Source organism: Arvicanthis niloticus, chromosome 15, assembly GCF_011762505.2.
Source record: "Arvicanthis niloticus isolate mArvNil1 chromosome 15, mArvNil1.pat.X, whole genome shotgun sequence".
Lineage (NCBI taxonomy): Eukaryota > Metazoa > Chordata > Mammalia > Rodentia > Muridae > Arvicanthis > Arvicanthis niloticus.
In genome coordinates, this window is record NC_047672.1 from 7524164 (window position 1) to 7535171 (window position 11008).

At 36.7% G+C, this 11008-nt stretch overlaps 1 pseudogene; it reads right to left on the reverse strand.

Moving 5' to 3' along the window:
* Nucleotides 1-539: 539 nt before the first annotated feature.
* On the reverse strand, nucleotides 540-1448 carry LOC117720967 (vomeronasal type-1 receptor 90-like; annotated as a pseudogene).
* Between the last annotated feature and the right edge of the window lie 9560 nt (nucleotides 1449-11008).

The window sequence follows — 11008 nt, forward strand, 5'->3', positions numbered from 1 at the left end:
TGACTTCCTTTTAGTAAATAGGACTTGATCATATACCCTGTCTTATCTCCATTCTTCGTGTCTCTTGATCCCCCATCCCCACTCTCTCTCTTGCTAGACCCTGTTGACTGACTCAAACAGACCGGAACACCAGGCCCCCAAACATGGGGCAGTGTGGAGTAGTGTGAGCCAGGACACTTAGCCCCCAAGTGTAGGTCAGCATGGTCCAGGATATCTCGGTGTCCCAACATGGGAAATGGTCCGGGTCAAGGAGGGGGGATGAGATAGGGGGTTTGGGGAGGGGAAATGGGGAAAGGAGATGGCATTTGAAATATAAATAAATAAAATATCCAATAAAAATAATCTGTATTTTAGAAACAGAACAACGGGGGTTGCACAGAATGAATCTTTTTAACTAGTGGTTAGTCCACTTCTAGGGAATCCCATGAAATTTTCTCAACTCTGTGGGTGCATGGAAATGGACATAGGCATGTATGCTAGCTAACACTTATGAATAAAAAATTAATTAATAGCTTTTGAAAGAAGAGAGAAGACATCTTTTAAGATATATGGTGGTATTTTAACTGTATGTTTTTCAGTGTAATAATTATTCTTTTATCAAAGCTGATTAGTACCAATGGAGTAATTGTGGGATAGGCATTCATCACAAACTTCTGAACAGTCAGAATGACTGGGTTGTACCTCCATACATGACTGAGGTTGTTGAGATGATGAAGTCCACCCAATACATGGCCACAAAAAAAAACCACCAGCAGTAAGATGGTCTGGGTAGCCCTTTTCTCAGGAGATGCTCGCAGGTGGCTGATGCTATGAAGATGCTTGCATTGCCTCTGATGTCTGCACAAGATAATCATCATGTATGCACTTGTGATCAGCATGACTCCTACAAGAAACACATCTCTGGAAGTTTCTACTATTAAAATCAGTCCTCTGATGACATAGTTCATGGATAAAAGTGAACAGTATTTAGTGACCTTAATCTTATTGGTCTCACTCACGTTGGTATAAGCACCAACATAGAAAATCCGGTTACTACTGAAGGACATATTGAAAGACCACATACATAACAAAGCATATATCATGTACTTTTTCAGTTTTTGTTTAAATTTTACCAACCAAGAGGTATGAGGACTGATAGTTACAGCCTGGAATACACTCAGGAGGCAGGTGGTGCAGATAGAGAGGCCTCTCATTACTCTGCTTATGTAAAAAGTTGCCTTACATTTGAAGTCATTCTCAATGTTCAATGTCTCAAATAAGTCTGTAAGCCAAATATCCCCTGCAATGAGGAACATCATGATGTGAACAAAGGTCAGCTGACACAAGATCAGGTCTGTGCTCTTAGGTCTATGACCTATGATTATAAAAATATAGAAACAAAAAAGAAACATATTGGCTAGGACTCCAAGTCCAGCTTGGAAATAAAGGACATTCTTGAGTAAGAACATGAGTTAAGAGTGTATTCATCTTAAGATCATAGTGGAAGTTTATTTCACATATCTGAAAAAAATAATAGAGTACACATGAAGTTTGTGATACACTGGCTGAATTACCATTCTTCTTTCCTTACTAATTCTTGAATAGACTGTCTATTTAACTCTTGATATTTTATACTGTACATCATATCCTACATTTCTATGTCTTTCATGTATATGCTGTATATATAAAAATTATAGATAATAAATACAATCATAGTCATATCTATACAGAATGCTCACTTTTGGGTATGTATTATACCCAAGAGTCATGCCTTAGAAATTCAATCCTATTGATTTAATTGCCTCATTCCAGAGTTAACACCTAAAAAGTAGTGCTGAGCACAAAATGTTAATCCTATTTGTACAACTGAATAAAAGCTATATTAATCTGGAAAATATTCTCAAGAGAAAGCAAATATACCAGGTGATTCAGTCTCATGTTCTACAACTTTACTGTGCTCTAATTTGCAACTATCCATGCTTAGGTTCATAATTCTAATGCAATCACAGTGATAATTTATTATAACCCCACTATTTTAATCAGCAAAATATCTTTCTCAGTCCACCTGTTTTTATGTTCTTTTTCCAAGTAATCTTACACCCAAAGAATCTATTTAAAGAGATAGATATAGTTGGAAAACATTAGTTTACCTTCCACACTTTATGAACATTAACTGTGGTTCTAAGTGGCCCTAGGCCTCTCCCACTTTAGTCCCAATCCATCACCTTTTGTGAAAATTCAGGTTTAAAGAACTAATCACCAGCTACCCAGACAAATAGTATTTTTCATTTTTCATTCCTTTTTGGAGTGTAATTAGTTAATAGAATGAGTAGTTATGGCTTTTCAGAAATCCATGTTGATATCTGACCTACCTACCTCTTTCTTCTGTATTTATCCCCCTCCACACTCTAAGAAGCCTCCCTTTTCCTTGTTCACTGAGGAGACCATTTGTACCCTGAGATTCTGCTCTCTGTGGCTTCCATCTCACCCCTATATGGTCAATGCCCCTTTCTTACTCTCCTGGTTTCTCTAGTTATTATAGACTACCTACATCTTCCCAATAAGAGAGAGCCTGGGGCACTAAGACAAACACTATTATCAACACGTTATTGCAAACATGAACTCACTGACGATGACCAGATAGTGATCCTGTTTGCACATTTTTGTTTCACAACAGATTCCTTCCCATGCAGTGGAAAACAAGGTCCCCAGTGGTACCATGTGTCTTCAGAATCCACACACTTTTCACAGTTTTACTCAGCAGTCTTACATTTAGTGCCTATGTTAGTTATTGACATGGTGATCAGGATCAATTTATTACTGAATTAACTAAATACATACTTTAAATCAGCTTGTGACAGAGAAATAAAAAATGACTACACTGAATCAGATTCTTGTGACAATGTACGTTCCACATATATAGACACATGCATGTATGTATATAAATAATAAATAAGTTAGTCTCTGAGACCATCCTGTAACTTTTCTATTAATATGACACCATAAGTCTCATATTTAATATATACATTATTTTGCTCCTAAAAAGCTTAATCTATTAAAGGTATGGATGCATCCCAATTACCGGAGCCAAACATCGAATTCTCTCACCAACAGATATTTACAGTAGCTACATATTGGTGTTCTGTTCATAAACGCTCCAGGATACACAGTGTAAATGTAGGTCAGTGGTCAAGAGCACATTTTACTTTTGGAAAGACCTGGGTTTGATTCTCAACAATGACATGGTGGTTTGTGACAATATGTGACTCTGGTTGAAGGGGATACAAACTCTCTCTGACCAGGCACACAATAGGTGAACAGATACTATACATAGGCAAAATATACACATATATGAAATAAAATAAATAAATAAAGCTCCAGGAGAATACTTAATTCATGCTTTAGTCTGAAAACTGTAAAAAAAACTATAGCCCAATTCTAATTTTAAAAAAATAAACAAACCATATACATACAATTTATTATTAATTATAATTCAATAATTAATATAAGCACAAGTATAATTAATATTTAAAAGATGATAATATAATAAGGTAAAAAATAATAATGTAAAATGTTTTTCTTATCCCAAAGATATACACATGAAACTCTCTACTTCATATCCATTGATTTTTAAATGTTTATACCATACAGAAAATAACAAACCTTCTAATTCATATATTTGCATCCATATTTGAGGCTTACTGGAGCTAAGGGTTGGTGAAAAAAGATCATGGCTATCATTGGTAAAGAACTAGTTTGTTAACATGTATATATACTGAGAAAAATCATGTTTTATTTAAAAAGAAAATTGCAGTTTGGGGGCTTATACATTAATTTAAGTTGCAATATTTAGTTGTAAGAACTAAAACCCAGAGTATATCCATAAATATTAATAACAGTGGAGAAGCTACCAGTATTGATTGACCCAAACCAAAGCCTAAGCACTCTGTAGCTATGTGTCTAAAGAAGCATGAAGCAGAAGAGAGAGAGAGAGAGAGAGAGAGAGAGAGAGAGAGAGAGAGAGAGAGAGAGAGGAAGAAAAAGAGACAGAGAAAACCATCTTGATGCACAGCTCTACATTCTCTGTGAACTGTCACTTCACCTCTTCCTTATCACAACATTTGATTTTAGAGCAGTAAATATGCAAATATAGTGATCCTTATATTCTGTTTGTGAAGATTTAATAATATAGGGAACTAACAAGTACAGTAAATCCAAAGTGCCATTTTCTTTTAAGCTTCACCACACTTGGTGAGTAATGACCTAAAAGCTGTATGACTGCTCAGAGAGAACACACAATGAGTATGTGCCTTTCAGGTGACAAGTAATATTGTTGGCTGATGTACTTCCCACTGTCAGCAACACAATGACATTTTTAGGAATCTCATATAGATTAAAAATCTTGGCCACTCAAATTAGTTCATGAACTCATTATAAAACATAGAATTTCAGCAATAATACTTAATGCTTTTTAATAAAGTAGTAATTCATAGCTCTTAGCTGATACACTTAAATGATATAAATGCATGAATTCTTATTTGGGAATTAAATTTAACACAGGTGTAACTGGAAGCACACAGATGCTGAGTAGAACACTATAATCTTACCATTATTAGCCAGTTCCCTTGAAACAAAGCAGCATCAGCAGGAATATCACTGCAGAGACTGTTGGGAAGCAATCATAACCAGAGCTTCATCACAAGATGCATGGTGTGAGTTTGGGGACAATATGAGTATTCACTGTAAATCTGTGTGTGTGTGTGTGTGTGTGTGTGTGTGTGTGTGTGTGTGTGTTTGTGTGTGTTCTGTGCACAAGACTGAAGGAGAAAAAAAGGAGGAAGAAGACTGAGAGTATCAGGAAGAGGGCAGGAGAGACAGAGAGATTGGTGGACTATGAGGTCTACGAATTGATCACAAGCATAATGTGTTCTGGTGCTGCTTCTGTGAATACTTTTACATCACTTGAGTGAAAAACTGAGTGTCATAACAAGTATGTTCATGAAATAAAATGAACATAAAAGAAAATGGAGGTATGTCCTCTGATTTTGGGGTGACCTGGTCAGATCCACAATACTCCTCCCTAGTACACCAAGGCAGACTTTTAAAGTAAATTATTCAAAAACAAACTGAAAATTCTGGAATGCTTGCAAACATAAACTCATGGTTCCGACAACTGGTTTTTATGTCATTGATAGTCTGGGTCAAGGAATTAATGATAGATACGGGTATTATTTTTTTCACTTTATTGAAAATAATTTGTAATTCTACATTCTCTGTCTTCCACTTTAATTATCTTGTATTTGAGTTTGTGTGTATGAGAGACAGACAGACAGACAGACAGAGTTAGGATCTCAACCAAGTTCAGACTGGCTTCAATCAAACCCACTATTCTCTTACCTTAGCCTTGAAAGTTCTGGGATCGTGGGCATGTGTCACAACACATGCCTGCATTTTGCATTTTAATTTCTTAAATACATTAGTAACTGATATTTCACAAAAATGAAAATGGACTTGTGATAATCATCCCCTAAGCATAAATTACTTCACAGTGTTTGTGTGTGTGTGTGTGTGTGTGTGTGTGTGTGTGTGTGTGTGTGTGTGTCAATTTTAGCAAGCAATTATATTTTAGGACTGTTAGAGGAAATCTTAGTGATTTTTACTTTAAATAGTTTTATACTATTAAAGAATTGTAAATATATTTCTCACTGCTAATGAAACACTTATTCAATATAATTCAGCTTCAGTGCTACAAGGTTCAATTTAGAAAACTTGAAATAAGAAAAAGGAATTCATTTTAGTAAAATGACTAAAACTCCTACTGAAAATTACATTTCTCTAAGGATAACTTTACAAGCATTTAATAAATTAAGTGATATTTCCAAATATTTTTGAAGTACCTATAAAATATCTGCTTTATGAGAAGTCATTACAATGGATTAAACAAATCTATGTAAAAGATTTAAAACTGATATGAGGCTAAGAGAGTTTTATGCTTTACTATGTCATTACTTTAAACTTTCCTAAGAATTCATAAGTATATGCAAATTTAACACTCGAGAAAGTTACTGATAAAAATATTAGTTAATTTTTGTTGTATATTTGTAACTTAGGTTTCATATAATAAATGCATACAGTTAGTAACTTGAGAAAAGAGTAAAATGGAAAAATACAAAACAAAATTGGAATGCATCAAACTTAAAAGTCAACCCCTGCAAAACAATAAACGGTTGTCATTTGGTTTTACACCTCCTAAGACAGCTCAGGTGTGTTATTACAGGGATGGAAAAATTATACAGTTGGCCACACCTAGGTCGAACCATGATCTTAGAATTCTTAGATCACACACTGAGTAAAATCCTGTCAGGCTCTTAAAAGCTTGAGATGGAGTTACTTTTTAAATATGTGTCAGTATAGATTCATTATAAAAATAATGGGAGTCATGATATTTTCATTTAATATATAATACTCAGTGATCATCTTCAGCCTATTAGCTGACCCTGTCTATCCATTTCTCTCAGCCCTGTCCACTGTCAAACATAGAAGAGATCAAACTGAGTGAAACATGGGTTCTTTTATTAATCATAACACTGACATTCTTCCATCTGCAAGGATCTCTGATTTACTTATAATACAATATAACTCAAAAGTAAAATTATAAACAGAAAATTCTCTAATCATTTATTATGGGATACTGCTCCATTCTACCACACTCACTAAAATGAAGAGAATTTTAAAAAATTTAAAAAAATAAACACTCACCTTCTGAGCCTGCCATAAACATCCCTGTAGAATGAGGCCCTAAGAAGTAGTTATAAGAAATGCCATCAGCTCATCTCCCTCTAGACCCACAGTTATCATGTCATCTGGAGAAGGCACTTTTGATCTTGAGGTTGTTACAAAGTGCTACCATCAAATGGAAAAGTGAACATCCCTCATTCCAGAACAGTAGAGTAAAAACAGCTGAGCTCTGGGTTTCCCATGTGTGAGATATTCTCTGCAGGCACTAACTGAGTGTGTGGATTAACTAATCCCACTCCTTGTGAACAAAACAAAAGTAAGAATAATAAAATCCATTTTAAAAGAAGTAGAAAAACAATTTAGATTTCCCAAGGTATCCATCCTGTTTTGAAAGCATTCATGGTGCCCTCCGTACTTACCTGACAATGGCTTCAGTGTCTCAGCTAGAAATTAACAGCTCTTTTGAGAAAATTAGGAAAATGTCACCTCCTCCAAACACACAAAGGTTAACTGATTTTTCTTACATAGCACACACACAGGAGGTCATATAACTGTTTTGTCAGAAGAAATCAGGCTGTGAGGTTGTGAATATATTTCAGTTGGCCAAGTGTAGGCCTAGAGAGTATTGTGTATGTGGGACACCATAAAATAAATCAAACCTTCAAATTATAGGCACAGGTGACAGAGATGAATTTCAAGTCAATGGGAAACAGAAGGAATTCAATAAGATCGTAGAAGAAAACTGCCCCACAGACACAACCATATAATTTAAGAAGACCACAGAATGGAAAAAGAAAAAAAGAAAAGCCAAGGGCACAATCAAAATTTCCATGCAGCTTATATTGTTTTTGTTTTTGTTTTTTATTCATTTTATTTAATCTTTGTTTAACACTTCAGATTTTATCCCCATCCCGGTCCTCCCTCTGACTGTTCCACATCCCATACCTCCTCCCCTGATGCTTTTCCACAAGGATGTCCCTACTACCCACCACCTCAATGCACCAGACCTCTCCACTCCCTGGGACCTCCAGTCTCTTTAGGGTTAGGTGCAGCTTCTCTGACTGAGTCCAGACCTGGCAGTCCTCCTCTGTATATGTGTTGGGGGCCTCATATCAGCTGGGGTATGCTGCCTGGTTGGTGATCCAGTGTCTGGGATATCTTCGGGATCCAGGTTAATTGAGACTGGTGGCCCTCCTACAAGGTGACCCTCCTCCTCAGCTTCTTCCAGTTTTTCCCTAATTCAACCACAGGGGTCAGCAGCTTCTGTCCTTTGGTTGGGTGTAAATATCTGCTTCTGACTGTTTCAGCTGTTTGTTGGGTCCTTCGGAGGGCAGTCATAATAGATCCCATTTTGTGAGCACTCCTTAGCCTCAGTAATAGTGGTAAGCCTTGGGGCCTCCCCTTGAGCTGGATCCCACTTTGGGTCTGTCACTGGACCTCCTTTTCCTCAGGCTCTTCTCCATTTTTGTCCCTGAAATTCATTTAGACTGTGGGATGCCAACCCCCTCTCTCACTTGATGCCCTGTCTTTCTGCTGGAGGTGGACTCTATAAAATCCCTCTTCAGGTCCTTCCCTTTGAGTCCTGAGAGTCTCTCACCTCCCAGGTCTCTGGTACATTCTGGAGAGTTCTCCCACCTCCTACCTCTGGAAGTTGTTTCCATTTTTTTTTCCTGTGGACCCTCAGGGCTTCAGACCTTTTCCCCCACCCAATACTAGATCAGGTTCCCCCCTTACCCTCCCTGTCCTCTTTCCCACTCAGGTCACTCCTACCCTCCTTGCTCTTCTGATTGCTTTCTTCTCTCTCCCAAGAGGGACTGTGGCATCCTCACTTTGGGCCTTCAGTTTGATATGGATTTTGAGTTCTGTGGATTGTATCTTGGGTGTCCTATACATTTTTTGGCTAATATCCATTTATTGGTGAGTACATTCCATACATGTTCTTTTGGGTATGAGTTACCTCACTCAGGATGATATTTTCTAATTCCATCCAATTGCCTGCAAAACTCAAGATGTCTTGGTTCTTAATAGCTAAGTAGTATTCCATTATGTAACTAAACCACATTTTCTGTATTCATTCTTCCATTGTGGGACATCTGGATTGTTTCTAGCTTCTGCCTATCACAAACAAGGTCACTATGAACATAGAGGAGCACGTAACCCTGTGGCATAGGAGGGCATCTTTGGGGTATATGCCCAAGAATGGTATAGATGGGACTTCAGGTAGATCTACTTCCAATTTTCTAAGGAACCTTCAGATTGATTTACACAGTGGTTGTACCAGTGTGCAATCCCACCAGCAATGGAAGAGTGTTCCTCTTTCTTCACATCCTCTCCACCTTGTGCTGTCACCTGAGTTTTTTATCTTAGCCATTCTGATTGGTGTAAGATGGAATCTCAGGGTCGTTTTGATTTGCATTTCCCTGATCATTAAGGACTTTGAACATTTCTTTAAGTGCTTCTCAGCCATTTGAGATTCCTCTCTTGTGAATTCTCTGTTTAGTTTTACACCCCATTTTTTATTGGGTTGCTTGGTTTTATGGTAATTAGCTTCTTGAATTCTTTATATATTTTGAATATTAGCCCTCTATCTGATGTGGGGTTAGTGAAGATTGTTTTCCCAATCTGTAGGTTGACAGTTTGTCCTATTGACTATGTCCTTTGACTTACAGAAGATTTCCAGTTTCATGAGGCCCCATTTATGAATTGTTGATCTTAGAGTATGAGCCATTGGAGTTCGGTTTACGAAATTCCTCCCTGTGCCAATGAGTTAAAAGCTCTTCCCCGTTTTCTCTTCTGTTAGATTCATTGTATCTTGTTTTATGTTGAGGTCCTTGATCCACTTGGACTTGAGTTTTGTGCATGATAACAAGTATGGTTCTATTTTCATTTTTCTACATACAGACAGCCAGTTGGACCAGCACAGTTTATTGAAGATGCTTTCTTTTTCCATTCTATACTTTTGGCTACTTTGTCAAAGATCAAGTGTCTGTAAGTGTGTAATTTTATTTCTGGGTCTTCCATTTTATTCCACTGATCAACGTTTCTGTTTCTGTACCAATACCATGCAGTTTTCATCACAATGGCTCTGTAATATAGCCTGAGGTCACGGATGATGAGTCCTGCAGCAGTTCTTTTATTGTTAGAAAGTGTTTTCCCTATGCTTGGTTTTTTTCCTTTCCAGATGAATTTGAGAATTGCTCTTTCCACATCTTTGAAGAATTGATTGGGATTTTGATAGGGATTGTGTTGAATCTGTAGATTTCTACACATCTTATATTTAAAATACTAAGTCTAGAAAAAAAAACAAACAAAAACAAGTGAATTGGAAGTTCTAAGGGAAAACCCGAGGCACAAATAAAAGAAACCCATCAAATAGAAAGGTAAATTTCCTTACTTCCAGGAAAACATTGGAATAGAAAAAGCTGATTTCTCAAGGCAAACTTGCAAACCCAGAAGTGCCTGCAGCAATATATATATCAAGTTCTTAATGACAATAAATCTAAAATGATATGTCCATAAATACTACTCATATGAATGAAGGAAGAACAGTTTTCTACAACATAGACAGCTTAAAAATTATATTCCACAAACTAAATGTAATAAAATACAGGGGGTATTATTTTGGACTGAAGAGAGGAATGAGGATAATACAGAAACAGAGGAAAAATATGAAGCCATAATTATCAAAACAAAAATTACCACTAAGATCACAACACCAAAAATCCTCAACATGATAACCAGAACTAACACACACATTTCAAAAGCAATTCACACATGAATGGCCTCAATTCTCCACTCAAAAGACAGAGAATAAATGAATGGATCAAAAACCAAATTCAGTTCTCTGCTGCCTACAAGAAACACACCTTAGTTTTTAAAGACAGGCACCAGCTTTGTGTAAAATGATAGGCAAGAGTACTCCAGTCAAATGAAACCAAGAGGAAAGCAGAAATCATTATCCAAATGTCTGTCAACGCAGATCACATTCCCATACGGATTTTAAAAATCAATGCCAACATCAAGGATTAAAGAGGTACAAAGATAATGGTTATCCCTACATCTCACTATACATTATTTGGACTGTATAAAAAACAGATGGAGAACTCCAGGGTGGAGCATTCATTCATGAAGAATGACTGTTGGCTATGTTGAACCTGGTGTGGAAGATTCTTAAATTATGCATGTTCTACGGGATATATTTTTTTTTCTCCAGCCATTTAATATATTTCCTGATGCCTGTAAGCCAATGGAGACCTCACAAATGCTTTTAAAAATACTTGTTCACAAGGCC